The sequence below is a fragment of the Bufo bufo genome, chromosome 9, assembly GCF_905171765.1.
Source record: "Bufo bufo chromosome 9, aBufBuf1.1, whole genome shotgun sequence".
Taxonomy (NCBI): domain Eukaryota; kingdom Metazoa; phylum Chordata; class Amphibia; order Anura; family Bufonidae; genus Bufo; species Bufo bufo.
Genome location: NC_053397.1, coordinates 203,212,300 through 203,239,386, shown reverse-complemented (window position 1 = coordinate 203,239,386; position 27,087 = coordinate 203,212,300).

Genomic DNA, 27,087 nt, shown 5'->3' with positions numbered 1-27,087 from the left:
GCGAGGTTCATTGTGTAATCACCAAGCAGTCTTCTGTTTCGGATATGTTTTCCTCTGTTTTCTTTGGGGCAGACAAAGTACAACACAAGCAAATTGCTTCAAGATATGCTAAATGTGATACTTTTGTGCATATCCTACTGCTGTGCTCCACATCTCTTCTTGGTGTCCTGAAGGATATGTGAAGATATGAATCTTGGAAAAATCTAAAAATTTGATCACCTCTTGATTCTTAACACTTTTTATTTTATCCTGACCCTACCGTAGGATAATTTTGAAGGAGTAATAAGGATGACCCATCGTGTTTTCTTTAAGAAATATATATCGTGGGATGTTCAGGACCTCTAGACCATTGGTTCTCCCCATGTGTATTGTCTATGTACACTACATGTCTCTATTATTGTGCTTTTAATAGGTGCTACAAATACTGCATATTCTGATAGACATGGCGTACTTTAGTGTGATTTATTTGCTTAGTTGGTACTTAGCTTAGGATCTTTATAATAAACTGGTCTAGTTCCCAGATACTCAATCTTTGGTATGTTTACTTGCCATGTCTATAGGGCAGAGTTCCCCAATTTGTTGCAGCTAATGACCCACTTTAAGATATGACTGGACCTACTGACACACATTGGGCTTTGTTACTTCACTGGATGTGTTGCCACTATGTCAACAAACCAATTTGGCTTTGGACTAAAAGTAAGGGCAAATTTACTGGTAGTCCAGGTCTCTACCTCTTGGAGGAGTCCTGGTATGGTTGACAGCCAACCCATCAGGGTTAGAGACACCTGTGCATAGTACTAAAGGATCAGACAAAACTCCTAGTCAGGCAGCAGCCAATCACAACGGTAAACAGGCACAGGTTGGTACACAGGCAGACAACATGGAACAATTACCTTAGCAAGGAGCTAGCATGCTAGGAACCTAATTGCTCAGGCAAAGAAATGAGGTTAGCAGAACACAGTGTTATTGCAGAAACTTATAAGCAATTAAAAGCAGCCGGGCAGCTGCACACAGAGCAAGGAGAGGAGGGATGTAGTGAAGGTAAAAATAAGATAGTAGTAGTTCATTGAGTAATGTTCATAGAAGACACAGAGAGGCAGCGAAGGGCACGAGCTGCCGACATAACAAGCATTAAAAGGGAAAAGCTCACAACCTATATTTATATTATCTATTCACAATGGGTAAACTCTGGAGGCATCAACAATCACTCAAACTAGAGTCCTGAGACCCCCAATCTTCCTCATTTCATGATGAGAATGAGGAGTAGTTTGAATGGAGTGGTGGCTGAGCTCATGCACTGGCGTTCTATTCAAGGTCTAAGAGAATAACTAAAATATCCAAGTATGGAAGCTGGGGTGAATGGTTGACCCTCATGGAGCAGACATTTATCACCTATCCTGACACTGGGTGATAAATCTCAATTGTGGGACAACCCCTTTAAAGATAGGACCGAGCCACATGGATCTTACCCTAGTGTTAACTGTTAATGGTATTTAGAAGTTTAGCCCTTACATTTAAGGGGATTGTGTCACTTGAGCAAATAGCATTTATTATGTAGAGAAAGTTAATACAAGGCACTTACTAATGTATTGTTAATATCCATATTGCTTCCTTTGCTGGCTGGATTTGTTTTTCCATCATATTATACACTGCTCATTTCCATGGTATGACCACCCTGCAATCCATCAGTGGTGGCCGTGCTTGCACTTTATAGAAAAAAGTACCAGCCTGTGTGAGCTCCCACGGTACCAGCAATCAGAAAGACCGCCACTTTTTCCTATAGTGTACAAGTACGGCCACTGCTGCTGGATTACAGGGTGGTTGTCACCATGGAAACGAGCAGTGTATAATGTGATAGAAAAATGAATCCAGCCAGCAAAGGAAGCAATATGGACAATCACAGTACAATAGGAAGTGCCTTGTATTAACTTTGTCTACATGATAAATGCCACTTGCTGAATGGACACAACCCCTTTACGCTTCAGCAATATGTCTATCACATCTAGCTTACCCTTAGCACACAATAGTATTTAAAGCTGCCTCGAGGTGGGTTGTCACAGGTTGAGGAACACGGATCTAGGGGGTACTAGGCCAGCTGTGCTGTTACAAGGTGTAGCATAGTGTAAGATCATAACTCTAGAGGAACATCGATATAATTTATTTGAGTCGGTGGAACTAGGCTTAAGAACATTGAGAAGGATTTCGCTAGACAATTTTAGAGGTCGACACTTTACATTTTATACGGAGGCGATCTGAATTCCTCAATATTTGTTTTGCTATAAACCAGAAAAAAAAGAGTCCACAGCAGAGGGGAATTGCTCATACTTGATGCTTTTAGCAAATCACTTAACAAATGGACACCCCTGCTTATCTTGGGAATTGACCATAGACATCACAGCATAAGTGCCAAACCCCCTCTCTGCTGTGACTGTATAAAAAGTTTTGGGGTCATTTATAAACTCAATGGATAAATCAGTTCATACAATTATGTTTCTCAAAAGCCCAGTGGGAGGCCCAAAGCTACCTTAAAGTGGTTTTCTGGGACTTAGATATTGATGATCCATTCACAGGATAGGGCATTAATATCTGATCTGTTTTGGATCCAACACCCGGCACCCCCCGTGATCAACTGTTTCGGGAAGTGTCTAGATCCTTCCACTGTATAGTTTCTGGTGCCGACACACTTGAATAGGAACTGAGCTGCAGTACATAGGACAAGCCTTCTGTTTTTGGCTCATTCAACTGTATAGTTTATGGTTCTGGCAGCTGCCCAAAACTCTGACTGGTAGGAGTGCCAGTTGTCGGACCCCCACTGATCTTATATTGATGATCTGAGGATAGGTTATCGATTTAAGTCCTGGAAAACCCCTTTACAAATAGCTTCCTATCATCTGTTATGTTCTACCAAGGACATTGATCACCGTAATAGGTTATAAACCATCTGATCACTGGAATGTGCCCAGATACTTGAATGTGGGTCTTGAATCCCCATTCTTCCTCCACATCTGCCATAGGTGACAAATGTCCCTTGTGGGTCAAAACTTTGCCTTTGAATGTCATGGCTTACTATGACTAGGAACAATATGTTGAGGTTTTTTTCTGATTAAGGGGCCCATGTTCTTACACAGGGGCCCCTCTAGTTTCTCAATCTGCCTAACAGGTCCTGTTTTCAGGATACTTTTTGGTGTATGGTTGATATAATTATGATCAGTCAATGGGACATGTTCAATTTATAATCGGGTGTACTTGAGGACTGGCATTGAGAAACCTCGATATTGGGAGACTTACACCCTACTCTATTCTTCTATAGAGGAAAACTTGGTGATGGGTTATAATTCTAAAGAATCAAATTACTAACATAGTTTCAGCCAGTATATATTTCTACACAAATGTTTGCAAATGTTTGTCAATAGATTAGAAAGATAGATAGATATAGATAACATTTAGATAGCATACCTTCCTAGCTTCAAATCATCCAGGGCTTGAATCCTACCTGAGCAAGCCCAGTATGTTCTCCATGCAAAAACATGATTAGTCCATTGGTTTACCAAGGACCCAGTGTGTATGGTGCCTAATTTGGGACTCTGACTGAAGACAGAAACTGCAGGAGCAAATCCTTTGCCACAGGACAGCATGGTGGTTAAATAGTGCTAATTAAATCCTTATAGTGCGATTATTCAATATATAGTGCTCTTACCCTTATCTGTTGTCTAGTTTCTTTAAAAATCGCACTTTTATAATATGTTAATTACCTGGCTACCAGCAAGTAGGGCAGTTACTTGCTGGTAGCCGACGCATTCTCCTTTAAAAAAAAACGCCCCCTCCTCCTGTTGATTGACAGGACCAGCGAGCGCTCTCCTCCTCTGGCTGGCCCTGTCTGCGTTCTAAATCTCGCGCCTGCGCTGTACCGGTCTTCAGTCAGCGCAGGCGCACTGATAGGAGGACGCTCGCTCGGCCGCTCCTTCCTCAGTGCGCCTGCGCCGGGTGTAGATGTGACGTCATCGGCGCAGGCGCAGTGAGGAAGGAGCAGCCGAGCGTCCTCCTATTAGTGCGCCTGCGCCGACTGAAGACCGGTACGGCGCAGGCGCGGGATTTAGAAGCCCTTTGAATCCAAGCCCTAGTGTGTGGGAGATAGAGAAGTACTTTACGCTGTGTGCTCCATTGGGAACTGGGATGGGTGCTAATGCTGCTGATCAGGCTGACGCTGTACAACCAGTGGGAAGGCGATAGGTTCACTCTACAGTTCTGTGAAATGTGTCGGTCACTAGTGAGGCCATTTCTCTAATACAGAAGCTGCACACTGTATGTAATAAATCTCTATAAGGTTAAGTATTTATGGGATATAATTGGGGTTAGTCTTGTGTTCTTCCTGCCCATGAGTTATTTATGCCTCTGAAAATAAAAGCAGGTCCCAAACTGCCGTCTGAATGTATAGGACGTAACGTGCAGGGACACAAATAGACTGTAATCATTTCTATCTCCCATACTCTGCCGCACATTGTGAAATGCCAGGCCGTAGTTCCTGTGAATTCCAGGAATGCATTGGAGGGAGAGAGAAAGCTTCACATTTGTAGAGATTCCAGGCAGTCCAACTATTTTAACCAAAAAAGGCCCAATGTTTGTGAGAATTTTTATATATATTTTTTTTTTACTGTGGAACCTACTGTTGTGGAGCTTGTGGGGTATGGTCGGTATAGAGATGAGCGATTCGCTAAAAACTTTGTTGTAATACTGTACAGAGTACCCGCTCAGTACAGTATTAGAATGTATAGGTATGCTTGCTACATTGCAAACAGAAAGATCCTCTCTTCCAAATCACACAGACTTCCTTGGATATGGGAAAGCATGAGATATCCCTGACGAAGCTTTCTGAAGCGAAACCCGGGTCGGGTGATTGATTTTTTTATACTCCGCTTGTTACCTTCTTTTATCCTGTAAGTACAATAAAACCTTCGCAGTTCAACCCATGTGACTGGGCTTCACTATTTGTGGCAACCTTGATCTTTCACAGAGGTTCACAAAGGAGAGGGGAAAGAGAATCCAAGGGACCTGAATGCTTTCCCATATCCAAGGAAGTCTGTGTGATTTGGAAGGGAGGATCTTTCTGTTGGCTCTGGAGCAGCGCGGTCCATTTGAACAAACGCACCTGTATATGTGAACAGTACCCACTTCACAACTGGAACTCGCGACGCACCATGAAAAGGCAACGTACTAACGGCTGTTTATCTTTATTTTTATTTATGCTTGCTACATTGTATTTGTCTGCACCAGAATCAATCGGTGGTGGGATGAATAATGGGTGCAATATGGACGACTATTGTGGAATAATAACATTTTATTATAGTGAAATAAACAGATGGGAGGCTCAACACTTGGATTGATGGATAACGGTGGGTTCACTGCTCACCGGGTCACCCACCCAGTATAAAGTGAGGGTAAAATAAAATCAAAAGAGCAGGCACACCACCTTCTGGAGTAAAACTGTGACAGTCATTTATTCCCATGCAATATGAATAAAAACAAATCCTCAATACATAATCTAATAAGTGCATATATCCAATACATATGAATAAAAACATATAATCAATACATAATAAGTGCATATATTCAATACATTCAATAAAATCCAAAATAATAAAATAGATGTCTCCAGATGGGGAATAAATAAATCAAATCCCCATTTCACTCATCAGAAAATCGAAATCCAGTATAAAATGTCTCAAGAATGGAAACACAGCAATTTCTGTCTCAATATTAAGGGTGCAGCAATTTAGTAGCTATCAATGATGATCACCACCGAATAGGTCAAGTCACAGCCCAATGTGGGTAAGCGCACAGTAGTATTTTATACCTCCAGACAGACATTGCTGTGTTTCCATTCTTGAGACGTTTTATACTGGATTTCGATTATCTGATGAGTGAAATGGCATTTGATTTATTTATTCCCCATCTGGAGACATCTATTTTATTATTTTGGATTTTATTATGTATTGGATATATGCACTTATTATGTATTGAGTATAAGTTTTTGTTCATATGTATTGGATATATGCACTTATAAGATTATGTATTGAGGATTTGTTTTTATTCATATTGCATTGGAATAAATTACTGTCACAGTTTTACTCCAGAAGGTGGTGTGCCTGCTCTTTTGATTTTATTTTACCAACATTTTATTATAGCTAAAACTAACTGTTTAATGATTTAGGGCTACATGATTTGTACCTATGACACTGGCTGACCTCTTACATGTGCACTTGGCAGCTGAAGACATCTGTGTTGGTCCCATGTTCATATGTGTCCGCATTGCTGAGAAAAATGATGCTTTAATATATGCAAATGAGCCTGTAGGAGCAACAAGGGCGTTGCCATGGCAGAGAGAGCTGACCTGCTGCTCCTAGAGGCTCATTTGCATATATTAAAACTTCATTTTTCTCAGCAATGCGGGCACATATGAACATGGGACCAACACAGATGTCTTCAGCTGCCAAGCGCACATGTAACAGGTCAGCCAGTGTCATAGGGACAAATCTGCTGACAGATGCCCTATAAATGAGTTGTCCCAAGAAAAACATTCTTCATTTTTTCAAACCAGCACCTGGATCGGAATACCTTTGTAATTGTATGTACTTAAAAATTTAGTATAGCCACTGAGTTATTCAATAAAATCTACCTGCATAGCGCTGCCTGCTGTTTTTTCTTTTCCTTATTCCTCTGTCCACCTCATAAACATCGCTAAGGCGGACGCACATGCCCAGTTCCATCTCCAACTGCCACCAGTCATATGTCCAGTCATATCTACTGTTAGAAGCTGTGATTTGAAGAGAGCTACAGCAGAAAAGACACCCCATTGGACTATGATAGGGAAAGCTGTAGCAGAAAGGACATGCCCCCTGAGCTGTGATAGGGAGCAAGCTGCAGAAGAAAATATATGCCTCCTGAGCTGTGACATGGAGAGAGCTAGAGCAGAAAGGATACGCACCCCATTGAGCTGCCATCTTGAAATAAACCTAGAAGAGCAATTGGAGCAATCTCTGGATCCATGTGAGGTCCAAGGCTGGTTCTAGCTTTGTTAGAAAGAGATTGTCATGTACTATATGATGTCTGATCTTTAATTTTTTACATGAATCATTGGATAACCACTTTAACATAAGGAAATGTATGGGTTAAGGATGGGGTGGACTTCTAATGAGCTGGGTTACAGGAGCTGGCTGCATTAACTAGATCAAGGATCAGCAACCTCCGGCCCTCCAACTGTTCTGAAACTACAACTCCCAGAATCCTCCCTTCACTTCTATGGGAGTTACATGAACAGCCAAGAAAATGTGCATGCTGGGAGTTGTAGTTCCACATCAGCTGGAGTGCCAAAGGTTGCTGATCCCTGAACTAGATGTTTAAGTATGAATTTGCAAGCAGGATTTATGGAGCCGAACATTCAATACTTGGCAATAAGCTCCCTGACAAATGTAAGTCAAAAGTCAGAGTTGCCAGGTGTTTTTGTAAAAATATTGTAGCCTGCAATATTATTATTGCGTTCAAAAACCCAGCAGAAACCTGACGTCTATTATTAGTCAACAAGAACCATCATTCTGGTCATGGCTCTCTTAAAGGGGTTGTCTGACCCTCACCCCAAAAAAGCTTAGTAAGTGCTTAAAATTTTCTGGAAACAAAGAAAAAAACACACACCCCTTTTAAATGCTACTCCAACAGTGAGGCTCCCATCCTTGCTCTTTCCATTCCCCTGTGGACTGGAAATGATAAAGTCCCATTCATGCAGCCCTTAATTTTCCTCCAGAGTGGCAATCAAGTTACAGCCCCTGCGTTCACAAGCTGCTTTTGGACACGTCACGGTTAAGGCCATTGGGGCAGCAGTGGTCAACTTGACGTAGACGGGACGTCTTGACTATAAAGGTTGCTGGAGCTCAGTAAATTTTTGGGGAGGTTGGACAACCCCTTTAAGAACGAACTGTTGCAAAATCGAATTAAAAATAATAATCTACTGTAAGCAATATTAACTTTAGATGTAACTAATATATTTGTTGCTCCTGTTGTTCACCTTGGATGATACATGCAATGAAATGCAGTCAATGTTTTTCCAAATCCCGAGCTCGTGGCCAAATGAGAAAGAGCACAAAAGACGTCCTTGTCGTTTTAGACATAGCATTGAATTTTGTTATGTACAATATAATTCCAACCTCTCATTCCAGCTTCAGACCTCTGTCTACACAACCTCACGGAGACTATGGATGGGTTTGCATAGCACATACTTTCAGATGATTTACAGTACAATCTTCTTTCTATAACTTTTCGGAGTCCTTGAATTCAAACATGTGGGCTATAAGAAGTAGTGGTTCAACTTCAAAGACCAGACGGTACATGATGAATATGATGTATCTGACAACTACCACTGTAAACAACAAGCCATGGATTCTTACCTTTCAGCCATTTTGACATTAGAAATGCACTGAATGTGAGATATATATTTTTTCATAGCAACTCGCTTTAATAATTTCTACCCAACTCGAATCTCCCACTCCTGAAAAATACTTTATCAGGACAGCTCTATTAAACATTTTTGACTGATACATCATGCATAATTTACATACAGTTCATATATACGCCGATCAGACACAACATGAAAACCACTGGTAAAGTGAATAGCATGGATGATCGTGTGACAATGATGCCTGTCTGGGGGCTGGATATATTAGGTCCTAAATTAACAGTTTGTTCTTGAAGTTGATGTGTTTCTATGCAAACAAAACAAAAATGAGCGACCATAAGATTCTGAATGACTTTGGGCCAAATCTTGATAGTTATATGACTGGGTCAGAGCATCTCCAAAAAGGCAGGTCTTGGATGGTGCTCCCTGTATGAGATAGTTAGTAGTACCTACTAAAAGTAGTCCAATGAAAAACAAATGGTTAAAAAGCTACAGGGTCATGGACGCCGAAGGCTCAGTGATAAAATTGTCTAGTCTGGTCCCATGAAATAACTAATGTAGCACAAACTGTTGAAAAAAATTACTGTTTGCTATGATAGAGAGGTATCAGAAGACACAGGGCATAGCAGGTCTACCAGTCAGAGTGCTGATAGTATTTTGTGTTTATCAACGAAAGTGTCTACACTAAGTATGTGAACATCAGAACTGGTCCATGGAGCAGTGGGTGAAGGTGGCCTGGTCTGATGAATCAGATTGGTTTTAGATCAGGTGGACAACCAATATCATGTGTATTGCTCACCTAGGGTAGAGATGGTATCAGTATGCACTATGGTAGGAAGACAAGCTGGTGGAGGCATTGTGATGCCCTGGGCAATGTTCTGCTGGGAGACTATGGGTTTTGGCATTTGTGTGGATGTGACACATACCACCTACCTAAAAATTGTACAGACAAATACCCCCCATTCATGGCAGCAGTATCTACGAATTGCCATGTCCTTCTTCAGCATTTTAAAGTCCTGGTCACAGCTCAAAAATAGCCCAGGAATGATTTGAGGAACATGACAAAGAGTTCAAGGTGATGACTTGGACTCCAAATTCCTCAGATGGCAATCTGATCGAGCATCTGTGGGATGTGGTGGAAAAACAATCTATGAAGACCCAAACTTGCAATGTACAGGATTTAAAGGTTTGGCTGCTAATCTGTTGGTGCCAGAAACCACAATTCAAGGTCTTGTGGTGTCAATGCTCTATTTTTTCAACGCAATAGCCAGGTACATATTATGCAGATGGTTGTAATGTTTTAACTGGCAGTAAAGGGTTCCCAACTGTAGACACTTTTATATGATTTACATTTTGAGTGCGTAGGAAGTTACTTGTGATTCTGACTATTTTGCATTTGAACAGACGTAATCCTATCAAACACAGATGATGTTCACCAAAATGTAAAATCGGCCATATATCAGCAAATAGGAACCTGGGGCAATAGATACGTGTCCATTCTGATTATCATTTTCCTTTTCCTTTTTGGCTTTTTTCTGTTAGTTGTGATGACAATTTTTGCAACAGGGAGTGGTAACCGGAAGGGCAGCCATATTGGTTGTTACTTTTGAATTAGCAGAACGTTAGCTAGGCTTTTTCTTCACCCGGGGCAAAGACATAGTTTGCAGTCTCCTCCCAATATGAAGCTCATCACCCCCCACCCTCAATTAACTTAATGTAACATTTTTACATTGCTTCATTTCACTTAAGCAACAATACAACAGGATGTTACATAAGTATCACACACTATATAGTTATAACCCAGGACACAGGTGTGAATAGAGTTTTATACTGTACATATACATAAATTGCAAACCAGACTGTGGCACAGAACCCTGTGCTAAATAGGAGGACTCAGTGGAGAAGAAGGAATGTTGGAGGACCACATGTACATGCTAGGTTGGATGGCTGCCGTGTCAGCAGTAAAGATGAGCGAGTCAATTCTAAACTAATAGTAAGACCGGAATTTTCCAAAAATTCTGGTCAATTCCAAATCCAATTTTTGGCAATTCAATTCTGGTGAATTTCTCAAAATCACATTAGCCATTTTTCAGATTACAAGATAGGAAAGTTGAAGACGATCACATGACCCAAGGCAGACATTTTTTGGACCTTTTTATTTTTTTTTTACATAAAAAAAATCCTAAAGTGCAGTTTATTTTACAAGAGGCTGTTTGGTACCATCAGCTGCCATATGTTTACCCATAGCTTTATATGTCACTGCCACTTTAAAAGTACTAATGCTGTCTTGGCATTAAAGAACTTGAAAGGGGTTGGACACAGTCCTAGTAGACCTCAAAGTGTCATCCACAACTCTTCAGAGCAATTGGAGCATTTTAATTTCTGAATAACAGAATAAAGTGGTCTTAAAGGGCAGAAAATGCTCAAAACCCCATATGTTGTTGTGTATTTCTAACGAGGGGAGCAAATCCTGACCATGTGGTCCGTTGCGAACAGCAATCCCCAGCAAAAATGTATACAATGGAGGATGCCCGCAGCGGACCACATGTACCACAAAGACATCCTACACAGGATAGCCAAATGTGTGGATGTGATTGGCTATATAAAACAGAGATTTACAAAAAAATGGTGCACTACAATGGTAAATGCAATTGACAATATATGGGTAAACCCTCACACTGATATTAAAATGAGACTTTTGCCAATATATTCTTATATCAAGAACATAATAGAGCCCGCGCACCCCGTCAAGGTATCTCAAAGTGGCAACTCCAGGTTACAATGTGCCTTGATTTTGATCTATGGGTAACATTCAGGTGCACCTGTGCGGCCTGCGTCACATGAGTCAGTGGTAGGTGGGACTCACAGCCTCGTTCCTCCTCCCATTGTATTTGTGATTTTATACTGGAGGTAACTGGGAGTTGTTCACTGTGTGTCGGACCTTATGCCCTTGTAATTTCCCATACAGCCCCTGTAATTGCCTATACAGCACAGGTAGGTTTGCGTTAGGTCCCGTGCCACTTTGAGATACCTTGACGTGATGGGGGCTCCGGTATGTTCTTGATATAAGAATATATTGGCGAAAGTCTCATTTTAATATCAGTGTGAGAGTTTATCCATATATTATCAATTGCATTTACCATTGTAGTGCACCATTATTTGTAAATCTCCATTTTCAATTCTGGAGGAATTTATGCGGACCTGCATTGAATAAACTGATTCAGCCGAATCAAATCCAAATTTCAAGAAATTAACTTATCACTAGTCAGAAGCTTTTCCAAATTATATCGGAACTACTACAGTAGAGAATTACGTAGACCATAGGCCCTGAGCTGTGCCCCAAAGCTACAGACCACAAACTATCTAAACCATTATAGACCCCTCTAGTCTATACCCCTCTAGTCTCGTCCTTGCTGCCTTGCCCTCTGTCTTCAGCACCTTTACAAAAATTGTCATGTGACCTGTTTGCAGGTCCTGTTCTCATTTGTAACAGGGACAAAGCAATTTTTTTGCAGTTTTTGCAGTTAAATCTGTTACAACACAGAGGGTTAACTCTTGTCCTGTGAACCTGTGACAGATTCCACCACAGTGTTCATAGTTCATATGAGGAGAGGTTAAAGTTACAGAGTGACTTGGTCACTTGGAGTCACAGTACAGTTACATCATTGGCATAACCTATGACATTAATGTCAAGGGTAACCCTCCTATTGAAAAAAAATATATATCAAGTTCATAATGTCATCTGAGGCCTTTGCTATTTGTATATTTGCTGAGGATCAAACATCATTCCCAATATATAATCTTTGCTAAAGCTTGGGAGGTGGGATACATGAACTGAAATTTGATGGACTCTGATAGCGTTCGATGTCTCACAATTCATCATTGCAACACACCATCTAACTACAGCTGGGCCCCTTACACACATTTATGATGTATTTAACCCAAACATGCATCCTCCAAGCCACAACGATGTCCCACTGGTGTGCAGTGCTGAGTCAGGAGCATTAACCTGTCCAATACCAGCATGGTTACTGTATGTTCTCTAATAATTGTCGCCTTAGGCAATGGAATAGTTCATCACATACAAGAGAACGCGGTTCTGCAAAAAATAATAATCCACAAATGTTCCTAGGACCATAGTGCGGCATCTGGTTCTCATTTCATCCCCAGGCATTTTTACCTTCTGTTTCTGTGCAGATACCAGCTGGACATCATGTCAGTTGAGGTCCCCTACTGTATGAATGACCCTCCTGCTATTTCAAGGTAGTAAATTCTTATGGCAGGTTCATCCCCATGATACAATTAGCTACAGAGCTTTTTTCACTACTTCTTTCTGCAGTTCTGCTCCCAGAAGACCACGTGGCCTTTTCACCACTTAATTTACTGTGTATGCTTTTTGGCAAAGTATGACATTCCTTTGATATCTCCTTGCCACACTTGTATAAGTTTAGGGCTACACGATCATCCTGTATACACATTAAATAGCACTGCGATATTGCGTGATAAGGGTGCGGCTCAATATTGCGCTGGCTGCATGCGACCAAGCCACATCAACCCGTGGAGGCCAATGACCATAGAAATGTGCAATAAAATTGTGCAGTCTTTGGTTTCCCTAGGAGGATATGGCTTGAGCACAATGGACCAGCCACATCATCAGCTGTACTCTAATGCATGTGGTTGTGGGGTCGCATGCAATGCCATGATTACAACATTAGGTAAGTGCAAAAAATCTAATGGTGATGGATTTTCTTAGATTATTGCAAAAATCACTTATAGACCCTCCCTCTACTAAGCAATCTTACTTGGTTAATACAATGCCATGCAGCCCAGGTTAAAAACTGCTTCTGGACATCTGGAAAGTAGCTGTTGCATGTTTGCAGCCTAGCAGGTAACAATGAATTACCCAGGGTTAGCTTAGATAAAAAGAGGACCTGTTACATCCTTACAGAAATGCAACTGGCTGTATGCCTTTGCCTCCACGTCTTTAATGACTCCAATTGATTATTTTCCTTCCCTTCTACTCCCCCTTCTTCTCTTCTAACTCGGAATCTCTTTCTAGGAATGATTTCTCTATATGGGGTTGTTTTCTGCTAGACCTTTGGGACCCATTGTTGTGTCAAAGCCCGGGACCAGAGGAGGGCACTTTTATACAGTGGCAGGCCAGTCCTACCCTGCTTATGGCAACTCTACTCAAAGCACTTCTCAGTTTTCATGGGGGTACGGGACGTTATATTCCAGGGAGTCAGCATTATAAATAGTGATGAGCGAAGTTTACAAAAATTTGATTCGGCTGCTTTTCCGGATTTCAGAAAGAAATGAAGTGCATTTCTTTGTAAGTAGCGGGCACAATGACGGAGAAAAGCGATTGAGCCACCCTTGTCATTGAACCCCTCAGATGCCTCTTTCATCTCTAACCGCGGCATCTGAGATGAAAAATGAGGGCTTCCAGGGGTTAATCAGTAAATAAATAAAAAATCACCTTATCCATTTGAGCACAAAGAGGCCGCCGTGGCCATCTTGACTGAACATCCCCTGCAATATCTTGGATGGTACATGATGGTGTCACCACACTGGCCGGCACGGTGACATCATACGTTACTGCGCATGAGATTTTGCGCAGGATCTTCAATCAAGATGGCCATGGCGGCCTCTTCGCGCTCAAATTGATGAGGTGAGCATGATTTATTTTTTTTTACCGCCATTTCAGTTAATTCGATTTGTTACCACGAAGCACAAGGGAATTTGGCTTCTTGGCAAATCACATTTTTCCTGAAATTCAGATCAAAATCCACTTCAGTCACTTTGATTCACTCAACCCTAGTTATAAACACCTGCTCTGACTCTTCTTGAAATGTTATTTCAGGTTCTGGGAATATTGAATACCCTTCATTGAATGCTCCTTTCCCCTGTACTTCATGAGTCCACTCTTAGGTGCCTGGTACAGTATCCCTGTGATTTATCTCAAATCGGTTCCCTGTAAGCGATACATGTTATTATGAGAGAAGGTAATTAAATCAAGACTTTTAACCTGCCGGGATTCTGGCAAATCTATGGTCGAGTTCACACATCAGTTATTTGATCAGTTATTTCCATCAGTTTTTGGAGCCAAAACCTAGGAGTGGAGGCTACACAGAGTTAAGGTATAATGAAAAGATCTGCAGCTGTTTTGTGTTATTGACCCGCACCTGGTTTTGGCTCACAATAACTGATCAAATAACTGACGTGTGAACAAGGTCTAAGCAGACAATACCTTTTTCCCTTTTAACTGCTATCAGTCTATCTATCTGTATAATATATCTAATCTAATTGTAGTACCCCAGACCTGGGGGTACTACAATTTTGTAAATAGTTTTATATTATTTCATCTTGTAATTTTATGTGTTATTTTATATGCTTCTGGCCGTTTGTTCCAGCAAGGTATGATTGGCAATGGTTGACAGGACCAGGGCTAATCACCCTGTTGTTCTCCTCGTGGTAGGAAAGGGGCTGGTCCTGCTTCCTGCCAGGAGAGGGAGTTCCTGAGTAACCACAGAGGGCAAAGGAAGCACAAGCCTGAGCTCCTGCTCCTACATAGGATTCTCCAGAGAGATCAACTTACTCCAAGCCTCCAGTGAAATCTTGAGATGCTAGACAGCAAAGTACACTGCTACAGCTATCATTAAAGACACTTCTTAAAGGTGAGGGACTACGGCTAAGACACCCATCACCCAGAACATTACTAGGCCAGTGCAACCTAAGTGCTTAAATTGCCATCATCCAACCTGATTCCATAATCCTTTGCTGGTGCCAAAGAAGTTTGCACCTGAAATTTGCTGCTGAGCAACCATGGCACTAAACTTCATCAGGGACTTTTTCTACTCCCAATCTCTCTAACGGCTCCACCAGGACTTGCTGCATATCTACCAACTATGTATATCATATCTATCTATTTAACTATCTATCTTTTATCTCGTATTTCTAAAGAAAATATATTTCTACAAAACATAAGGGGGCATTTATTTAATATGCTATGCCTGTTTGTGATTTTTGATGAGCTGTACTTTCACACACCACTTTTAGAAATGGAGTGAGAAGTTGGTCAGGTTTTGCACACTTATGAAGTGCTACTTTTTAGAATGTAGCAAAAAAGTTGCCGCCGGTTGCGACTCCACGACCAGCAGCACCCAATTTCACTGAACAACATTCCACTTGTGCAGAATTTATACATGCCCCATGTTCATACATTTGGGGCAGGTTAGCATAACGACTCCAAACTTAAAACTAACTTCAAATACACCTACGATGATAAATTAAATTTTGGTGTAAGTTTCTGTTGAATGTTGGATAACTCTCAGAAACTAAACTTTCTTTAGAAGTAGGTAGATTTCCCCAGGATAATATAAATTGATGAATGGATAGCTGAAACATGTCTGGACATTGTGATCACAGCAATATGTTCATATGTTATCCGATCTTCTGTATCCAGAGGAAGCAGACAGCAATAATGTACAATAACTGATTACAGGAAGAACCATATGATGACGCATCACACACCTGCTCTTCCTCTCGGTATCACAGATGTGTCCATTATTCTGTGCAGATTTGAAGATATTTGTGTTGCTCTTAGTTAAGAGTCTTTATCACATTTTGGATGAACCAGTGTGAAAACATCGGGTTGGTTATTGTGTCACAAAGTTTAATGTCATGCCACACCCCTTTCTCACTAAGACATGTCCCTTGGTGAACGAGGCACAAAAACACATGATAAAATGTGATGCAAAGCATGTACATAAACTTTTTGGTGCAAATTAAGCCAAAAGTGTGGTGCACTTAGCTTAGTAAATCTTGCCCACAGAGTTTGATAATAAAATTCTAGCTGCCTGAAGCTATCACTAGGGGGAGCTCATGAGTTTGCTGCATACTGTACTATTATTAAGCATAAGGTACAAATTGTACAGGGTGGACCAGAGGCGGACTGGTTAAAGACCATACAGGGAATTTTCCTGGTGGTCTTAGCCATCCGAGCCCTCCTCACTGCTGCTGGCTGGGTACTTACTACTGGGGAAACTATATGGGTCATTATTAGAGGAAGTCCAGGCAGCATGCTGAAGGTAGGGCTGGCTTGGTCTTGTGGACCACATTATCACTGCCTGCTCATATCCATATTAGAGACAACTGGTGGAGGACAGAATGTGGCAGCTATTGATGGCCACTACAGAGGGATAGTTTCTAGGGAGGTATTTTGTGCTGCACTGTGGTATTTGATTTTGTGGGATGGTATTCTGTGGTGCACTATGGTATTACTGACCCAACCAACTTGTATTAGCCCCAATCAACTTGTGTTGCCCCACCCTCTGTCAATTTGGACTCACCTACAACATTGGGGCCACTTTTAGTTTTTTTCCAGGGCCACTTTAAGTTCCCAGTCCGCCCCAGGGGTGGAAATTCAAGTACAGCATATTCCGCTCTCTCAATAATATGCAATAATGATTACAAAGAATATGTAGTGGCAGTGTGCAGGGTGACTATGTCTATGTGCAGAGAATCCTGCTGTGAGCTTTGTAATAGGACCATTATAGCCCCTGCATTGTGAGCAATGGGAGAAGGAGAGAGTATGCAGGAACAACAGTTGACAGAGAGGACTTACATCCAGATGTTGGCAGACAAAGACTTTGGAACTGTATGAGTATGAGTGTGCCTGGTGTAGCATGTTTCAGGGTATGGCCAACTCATGAGACCTCCCAGTGACTTTGGAGAGGACCTGGAAGGAACAAAAAGGCAGACGAAGACTTCCTGCTGATGCTAGGTATGAGTTATCAAGCAGGTGGTAAAGAGTGAAAGATAGTGATGTTCCTTCTACTGGTGTGAAAGAGCCAAGCAGCGGTTAGGTGGGTCATTAGAAATGAGTTAGATTTGAAACAAATCGGATTCAACCTGAATATTTAAAAAATTTGAGTTGCATCTTAATCCAAATTTTTTAGTGATTTAAACTTCAAATTTTGGAGAAAGGAGAGATAGACAGAGATACAAATACAAAAATAAATCAATGAGAGAAAGACAAGAGAGACCCAAAAACAAATCTGTCAATTAATTTAGCTGACTGTAACCCATACAGAATTTTCAGCAATTCAATGATCTCTAACCCCGAGCAGTGTCTTGTGCCTGCAACCTGCAATTCCAGGTTATACTGTAGCTAAAAAAAACAAGCATGTTTTCTTAAAGATGGTATCCAACTTAATGAATTAGGACTGGAACTGTATTTGTCAAAATTGTCAGTGTTTGGCCTAGGACCATTCTCCATGTTGCTACTTAGGACTCCGCTCCTGTTTGATAAAAAAATTTCTGTTCAACTGCAAGACCTGAAGCAAGGTTGCCTATCCTACCCAGTTCATAAGCTTGTTAGGGTATTTTTTAATTTATTTTACTTCTTACCTTCATAGGATAAATTATTGTAATAAATACATAATGTATAATATAATGTAAAAATATTGACTCTCTCACCATGATTCTACCACATGGACATAGCTGGGGATGTCCGCAACATCTGAAAGATTGGGAGAGTACAGTATTATTGGCCTTGAGAGAGACATCTGGATGACCTCAGCCTGTTTTCCATCTGAACACTACTAGTACTGTTTCACAGCGAGACCCTCCATCCACTAGGCCAGATGCATCATTTTGCCATGCTTTATTCTCCTGGATTTAACCTGCTTCCCACTAAAAAGACAGGAACAGAATCAGATTGAAGGCAGGATGTGGCGTTAATTGAATTAGGGTCTGAACCAAAGTTTGCTCTTGAAACAGATCACTTGTTTCGTCTTGGCTTTGAAGGGTTTTTCGCTTGGCAGACAATTAAGGCATAATGTATGGGGTGGACCTGCTGTGATTACCACACGGGGGTCCTATAATCCTGTTTGATTTGAATGTGGTTTTGTAGGAAGCAACTACCACTTGAACATAAAAGGGAAGCTTCAGCCGGGAAGTCTCTTTAACTTGAATTCCATGGATCTGCACAGTATAATCCGACCTCCAGTCCTGCTTCTTGTCACATGGAAATAAACACTGGCAGGGTAACCACTGGAATAGATGCAGGCTCCTGGTATCTTCTTAGCAAAATTAGCCTGGACCCCATTAACCCCTTTTCCCATGTGGAGATATTGTCCCGTACAAAATATGGGGGGGGGGGGGGGGTTGGTAGTTTGGTTAAGTAGGGGATTTGATGATTGAGAACAAGCTATGATTGTTCACATCTGACCAGAGGTCAAAACCTACAGCAATGTATGAATTAGAAGGAGTAGGAGGAGTTTTTTATTTTATTTAAAGGGGTTTTCCCAGATCAGAAAATTGATAGGCCATCAATATCAGATTGGTGGTCGGGGAGGTCTAACCCGCGAACACTGCCCTGCTAATCAACTGATTTAATGGGCCTCTTCACTGTTTACATGAGTCCATTCTCCTGCACCCCATCTTTTTAGTAGCCATGGTGCAAAGTGCTGCAGGTTCAACACATTTATTTCAATGAGACAACACAGCAATGAACAGTACGTTTGCTACTAAGTTGATGGCACACTGGTAGGTGGACCATGTAAGCAATGAAGAGGCTGAAGAGCTCACGCCAACTCTACTGACCCTTTAGTAGTACAGCTGATCAGTATGGTGCCGAGAGGTTCCCCCCTTTGCCCCCCTGCCAATCTGATATTAATGGCCTATACTGAGCATAGACCATCAATATTCTGATCCTGGAAAACCCCTTCAATAGATGAATGGATCAGTTGTAGAAGTTTCTGCCATAAATCCGCTGTATGTAAACATACCCTAATGGGCTTCAAAGGTCTAGATGACAACACACCAATTTGGTGCTGGTGTTGAACCCAATGACTTGTCACAAAGGTCTATATGGAAAGTGGTCAGAAGGATCCAGAGCCCAACATTGCCTATAAAGACTTCTGCATTTACACTTTAGGTGAAACTTGATGGACTTTCAACTTTTTTTCAAGTGTGCAATGGTGCTACTACTATGTAAAGCCCTGTTCACATCATGTTAGTAATGCACACTTTGCGTGCATGCCGAGAGAAGCTACCCATGTACATGTTAACCATATTCATAACCCAACAGAGGCGAAAGGAGTGCCCATTTGGCCTCTGCTGGGCTAGTGGACCCCGGTTTAAGGTATGGAATAGCATAGTAGACTAAGCTATTTCATACATTGGTATACAATGAAAGCCTAGGGATGACATATCTCAACATATATGTCAAGTGAAGGCTGATAACATGATATAAAGGTGATGTGTTCATGACATGGAGTTAAATTGTGCATGAAAGTGGTATTATCAATCACTTGACACATTTGCAATCCAGTTTCTTTCACCTAGCTTAATCTGAACACTGTTCTCCCACATCAACGCCTTGACTGAGCTGCAATGTATTATACAGTGTAGTCTGCAAAACTTTATGCAAAAATATCCTATATCCAGTTTGCACACAGATGGCTCCAGCTTTTTGGCTCTGCTACATGTCAATGGAACATGTCTGTGTGTTGTTTTTTTCTGAAAAACATACAACTTATGGTTGGCATATCTTCACAGTTTGTTCCTTTTGTCTAACTCCAGCTATGGAAAAATATTGTGCATACTGGATGGGCAGTGAAAGTTGTAATGAGAATGACAGGTAGCTGGTATGTATCCTTGTTGCTGGCACAGTACGGGCATCCACAGTTATAAATTGCTGTAATAACATTTCTCGTAAGATGTTTGGCTGTTCACTTTCTGGAAAGGGTCAGACATTTTGGCATATTCCCTGGAAAATACTAGGTGTTTTATAGAAAAATTTTAATATTTGTTGGGTTCAAGAAAAGACCAACTTTCTCACTCTGGAAATTCCAGTAATGGTCTAACGATAAACGCCAGGAGGAGACTATTCACGATTTTTTTTTTGTAAATGAAAAATCCATGTTGAATATTACAGTTTATATCATTGAAAGCTTTTTGCTTTCAGTGTTCAGCACCACTTGATGGGATTAGAGATAAACTAATTTCTTAAAGATCTATTCGGGTCTGATTTAGCTGAATTGGCCATCCAATTCTATTCAGGTCCAAAAAAAAGTACCAAATCTAAAGTGATCCAATTGCCTGGAAAAGTCTCACTCCCTTCCTCTCTTCCTCCCAAATTCATTTTCATTTAGAATCACAACTTTTTGAAAAATTTGAGTCGAGTTTTAGAATTTTACTATCGATTCGCTCATCTTTATGTGGAATTATAGAATAGCTCACACAATGACATCACGACCAACTTTTTTTCAAAATCTATTTTTACCAGTGCATATACTGTAGCTATTTTAAGGGTCTACAATGCTTCCAATATCAGCTTGACTAACATCGTCCTACCCAAAAAGAAATGGGCCCATTACCCTCTTTTGTTATTCACATGCATGACTGTTACAGTCAAGTTATTTTACCCAGAGTCCTATGATTAAGCTGTTTCTAGACATCCACTATTAGGCTACTTTCACACTTGCGTTGTTAATTCAAGTAGGTAGATCCAGCAGAGGATCTCAATACCTGAATTAAACGGATCAGTTTTGATTTTGCACATCAGGATGCATCCGTTCCGTTAGGATGCGGTTGTGTGAAATCAAAACGGAAAAAAAAACTAAATACATTGAAAGTCAATAGGTGACAGATGCGGTTTATTAGGCTACAGAAAAAAATTGAACCGTCACCATTGACTTACATTGTTTTCAGTGCCAGATCAGTTTTTTTCCGTTTTTATGACCAGACACAAAACCACAGCTTGCAGCGGTTTTGTGTCCGGTCACAAAACGGAATGCATCCTGAACGGAAGACATCCTGATGCATCCTGAACGGATCTCTTTCCATTCAGAATGTAGGAGGAGTAAACTGAAACTTTTTTTTTCCGGTATTGAGATCCTCTGCTGGATCTCACTACAAGAAAACAACAACGCCAGTGTGAAAGTAGCCTTAACTGTGCTGTCCAATGTTTAGTCCCATCGTTACTTAAATATAGTCTAGCAGCTAATTAATAAAATGGTCAATATAAGAAAATATATTAGTCTTGAAGGGTAATGTGGCCTTATACAGGGATAGATGTATTCCCTGTGCTAGAATTGCGGAAATTGTTCCTTAAGCCCCGTTTTGCACAAAATGTGGCACTGTCAAATGTTTGTGGCATAAAAGCAGCTTCTCTGGAATATGGGTTGGTGTAGGTGTAGGAGCACAGTCTTCACAGATTCAAGATTACTTATGCAGAGCAGAGCACTAGCTGATCAGTGAGGACTCTGCTCCCCTGTGGTCAAGCAGAGCAAAAGCTGATTGGTGAGGACTTTGCTCCCCCATAGTAGAGCAGAGCAGAAACTGATAAGTGAGGACTCTGCTACCCCGTGATTGAGAAAAACTGAAGCTGATCAATAAGGGCTCTGCTCCCCAGTGGTAGGGAAGAGCAGAAGCTGATCAGTGAGGACTCTGCTCCCCAGTGGTAGGGCAGAGCGGAAGCTGATCAGCGAGGACTCTGCTCCCCATGGTAGAGCACAACAGAAGCTGATCAGTGTGATCAGTGAGGGCTCTGCTGATTCTGAGCAACTATCTATTAATTAATCCAGGAGGAGCGATCTATTAGTTACTTAATCTAGGGGACATCACTGATTTCCTGCACAGCCATGCTTCTATCCACCCAGTGCAGTTAGTACCATTCACTTGAATGGAGCTTTGCCGCAGTTCCCATGCACAGTGGGTGGCCGGTGTGCTGCTATGCAGGGGAACACTATGAAGGGGTTGCAGCGCTGATATCAAAGTTGGTTTCCAGGATCATAAAGTGATGGAATATCTTGGTAATATGCCATTTGAGATGGAAATACCCCTTTAATGTTTGTAAAAAAAAGATTATGTCCTTGTCTTGTGAGCCTAAATATCTTTTTAATTTTCAGCAGTATCCACGCTTATGAGCAGCTGATTGGCATTGACCACTGATATTTAATCTATAACTGTACATAGATTCTTCTCCACAATGTTTTAAAAGGAGGAGCCTGTGAAACAGATATCCCAATCATATTGGATGATATTTGACAATGTATGTAGTTACTAGTGTTGACCGAGCACCAAAGTGCTTGAGTGCTCGAGTAGAACACTTCACAATGCTCGGTTGTTCTACCGAGCACCCGAGCACAATGGAAGTCAATGGGAGAACCCCAGGCACCCTCTGCTCTGAAGATAGGAGGGTGTCGGGACTCTAGTTCGGCTTAGGAGTCCCTGCTCTGACTCCATATATAGCTATTGCCAGTGCTTGGGGACACCCCAGTGTATTTAAATCTAATTTCTGAAAAATTTCTGCCAGGATTTGAACTCCCAACATTAGAGGCAAGGACCTTATCCACCCTTATCCACTCAGCTATAAAGCTGAATACTAAACTGTGTAAGAAAAACCTCATAGTAGTTTCTGATGTAGTGAGTATTCCTATTCAGCAGAAAACGTATTTTATATTTCTGTGCAGTTTAACATGTAGCTCTATAGTGTAGTGGTTAATGTCCTTGCCTTCTAATGTGCAATGTTGGGAGTTTAACTGCTTTACCTGCAGACTATCAGCTTTAATTTGAGGGTATTTACATCCAAATCAGGTGAACGATGTAGGAATTACAACAGTTTGCATCTCCCACTTGTTAAGGGACCAAAAGTAATGGGGCAATTGGCATCTCAGCTGCTCCATGGCCAGGTGTGTGTTATTCCCTCACAATCCCAATTACAATGAGCAGATAAAAGATCCAGAGATCATTTCAAGTGTGCTATTAGCATTTGGAATCTGTTGCTGTCAACTCTCAAGATGAGATCCAAAAAGCTGTCCCTATCAGTGAAGCAAGCCATCATTAGGCTGAAAAAACACAACAAACCCATCAGAGAGATAACAAAAATATTAGGCATGGCCAAAACAACTGTTTGGAACATTCTTAAAAAGAAGGAACACACCGGTGAGCTCAGCAACACCAAAAGACCCCGGAAAACAACTGTTGTGTATGACCGAAGAATTCTTTCCCTGGTAAGGAAAACACCCTTCACAACAGTTGGCCAGATCAAGAACACTCTCCAGGAGGTAGGTGTATGTGTGTCAAAGTCAACAATCAAGAGAAGACTTCACCAGAGTGAATACAGAGGGTTCACCACAAGATGTAAACCATTGGTGAGCCTCAAAAACAGGAAGGCCAGATTAGAGTTTGCCAAACTACATCTAAAAAAGCCTTCACAGTTCTGGAACAACATCCTATGGACAGATGAGACCAAGATCAACTTGCACCAGAATGATGGGAAGAGAAGAATATGGAGAAGGAAAGGAACTGCTCATGATCCTAAGCATACCACCTCATCAGTGAAGCATGGTGGTGGTAGTGTCATGGCGTGTGCATGTATGGCTGCCAATGGAACTGGTTCTCTTGTATTTATTGATGATGTGACTGCTGACAAAAGCAGCAGATGAATTTTGAAGTGTTTCAGGCAATATTATCTGCTCATAATAAGCCAAATGCTTCAGAAATCATTGGACGGCGCTTCACAGTGCAGATGGACAATGACCCAAAGCATACTGCAAAAGCAACCAAAGATTTCTTTTTTTAAGGAAAGAAGTGGAATGTTATGCAATGGCCAAGTCAATCACCTGACCTGAATCCGATTGAGCATACATTTCACTTGCTGAAGACAAAACTGAATGGAAAATGCCCCAAGAACAAGCAGGAACTGAAGACAGCTGCAGTAGAGGCCTGGCAGAGCATCACCAGGGATGAAACCCAGCGTCTTGTGATGTCTGTGCGTTCCTGACTTCAGGCTGTAATTGACTGCAAAGGATTTGCAACCAAGTATTAAAAAGTGAAAGTTTGATTTATGATTATTATTGTGTCCCATTACTTTTGGTCCCTTAACAAGTGGGAGGCAGATATGCAAACTGTTGTAATTCCTACACCGTTCACCTGATTTGGATGTAAATACCCTCAAATTAAAGCAGTTAAAGCACATCTTGTTCGTTTCATTTCAAATCCATTGTGGTGGTGTATAGAGGCAAAAATGTTAGAATTGTGTTGATGTCCCAATATTTATGGACCTGACTGTATATAAGTTTTTAGCCATAATATATTATGGCAAAAAAAATGTAGGATTGTAGATTTGTGGAACGGTACTTGATTTTGGCATCCACTCTGGCGAGGTAATGGTCATACAAACTAGGGTACAGTATGTCATCCCAAACTATTTTAACTTGGACCCATAGTTCAGCCATGGTGGCTTTTCATGGGATATCTGTCATCCCATTTAGTCACAGACATTCTCAATGGGAGAGAGATCTGGCAATCGAGCTGGCCAGTGGAGCTGCTGATATCCTGAAGAGCACTTTGTGTACTTTGGGCAGTGTGTGGCCTCTGTATATCCTCCTAACTGTATAAAATTATTACACCCTAACAAAAATATAAATGCAACACTTTCGGTTTTGCTCCCATTTTGCATGAGCTGAACTCAAAGATCTGAAACATTTTCTACATACACAAAAAAAACATTATTTTTAAATATTGTTCACAAATCTGTCTAAATCTATGTTAGTGAGCACTTCTCCTTTACCGAGATAATCCATCCCACCTCACAGGTGTGGCATATCAAGGTGCTGATTAGACAGCGTGAATATTGCACAGGTGTGCCTTAGACTTCCCATAATAAAAGACCACTCGGATATGTGCACAGTTTTGCCTTACTGGGGGGGGGTCAGAAAACCAGTCAGTATCTGGTGTGGCCACCATTTGCCACACGCAGTGCAACACATCTCCATCGCATAGAGTTGATCAGGTTGTTGATTGTGGCCTGTGTAATGTTGTTCCACTCCTCTTCAATAGCTGTGCGAAGTTGCAGAATATTGGCAGGAACTGGAACACGCTGTCGTATGCGCCGATCCAAAGCATCCCAAACATGCTCAATGGGTGACATGTCCGGTGAGTATGCTGGCCATGCAAGAACTGGGATGTTTTCAGCTTCCAGGAATTGTGTACAGATCCTTGCAATATGGGGCCGTGCATTATCATGCTGCAACATGAGGTGATGGTCGTGGATGAATGGCACAACAATGGGCCTCAGGATCTCGTCACGGTATCTCTGTGCATTCAAAATGCCATCAATAAAATGCACCTGTGTTCGTTGTCCATAACATACACCTGCCCATACCATAACCCCACCGCCACCATGGGCCACTCAATCCACAACGTTGACCTCAGCAAACCACTCACCCACACAACGCCACACATGCTGTCTGCCACCCGCCCTGAACAGTGAAAACCGGGACTCATCCGTAAAAAAGAGACACCTCTCCAACGTGCCAGACGCCATCGAATGTGAGCATTTGCCCACTCAAGTCGGTTACGACAACGAACTGCAGTCAGGTCCAGACCCGGATGAGGACGACGAGCATGCAGATGAGCTTCCCTGAGACGGTTTCTGACAGTTTGTGCAAAAATTCTTTGGTTATGCAAACCAATTGTTGCTGCAGCTGTCCGGGTGGCTGGTCTCAGACGATCATGGAGGTGAACATGCTGGATGTGGAGGTCCCTGGCTGGTGTGGTTACACGTGGTCTGCGGTTGTGAGGCTGGTTGGATGTACTGCCAAATTCTCTGAAACGCTGAAACGCCTTGGCTTATGGTAGAGAAATTAACATTCGTTGCACGGGCAATAGTTCTGGTAGACATTCCTGCAGTCAGCATGCCAATTGCACGCTCCCTCAAATGTTGTGACATCTGTGGCATTGTGCTGTGTGATCAAACTGCACATTTCAGAGTGGCTTTTTATTGTGGGCAGTCTAAGGCACACCTGTGCAATATTCATGCTGTCTAATCAGCACCTTGATATGCCACACCTGTGAGGTGGGATGGATTATCTCGGCAAAGGAGAAGTGCTCACTAACACAGATTTAGACAGATTTGTGAACAATATTTGAGAGTAATGGGTTTTTTGTGTGTGTAGAAAATGTTTCAAATCTTTGAGTTCAGCTCATGCAAAATGGGAGCAAAACCGAAAGTGTTGCGTTTATATTTTTGTTCAGTGTATTTTAAGACTTTATGGAAAGATTATTTAGGCTCTGTATGCCTTTTAGTATTATAGAGCTTTATTATTTATTTTACTGTAGGACATTGGTACTTAGTAGTAGTAGTTTGGACAGCATATAGTATATATGGTTATATTATTGCTTTTAGATTCTACGGAAGTCATTTTTGAGGACTATAAAGCACTACTATATTATATGCAGTAGCTAGAGATTTTTTTAAATAATTTGATTCGGCAGCTTCGCTGAAGTTTGACAAGAAATTCAACTCATTATGAATTAATTCATCACGAATCGCTATATTAAAACTCCATTCAGCCCATAAATAGGACCTTTTAGGGTAAAAAAAATAAAATATTCACTGACCTCATCCACTTGCTCGCACAGAGGCAGTCTGCTCCTCTCTTAAGTGGAAAAAACCTGCCGAAAACACTTGGGCTGAGTGGATGAGGTTTTTTTTTCAGTTCTTTTTAAGAGAACTCTAGCTGCCATGTGAGGAAAAATGATTTGTTACCGTGAAGCGCAACGAAATTCGGCTTTGTGGCAAATTTTTTTTTTCCTAAACTTCGGATTGAATTTAGCTTCAGATGCTT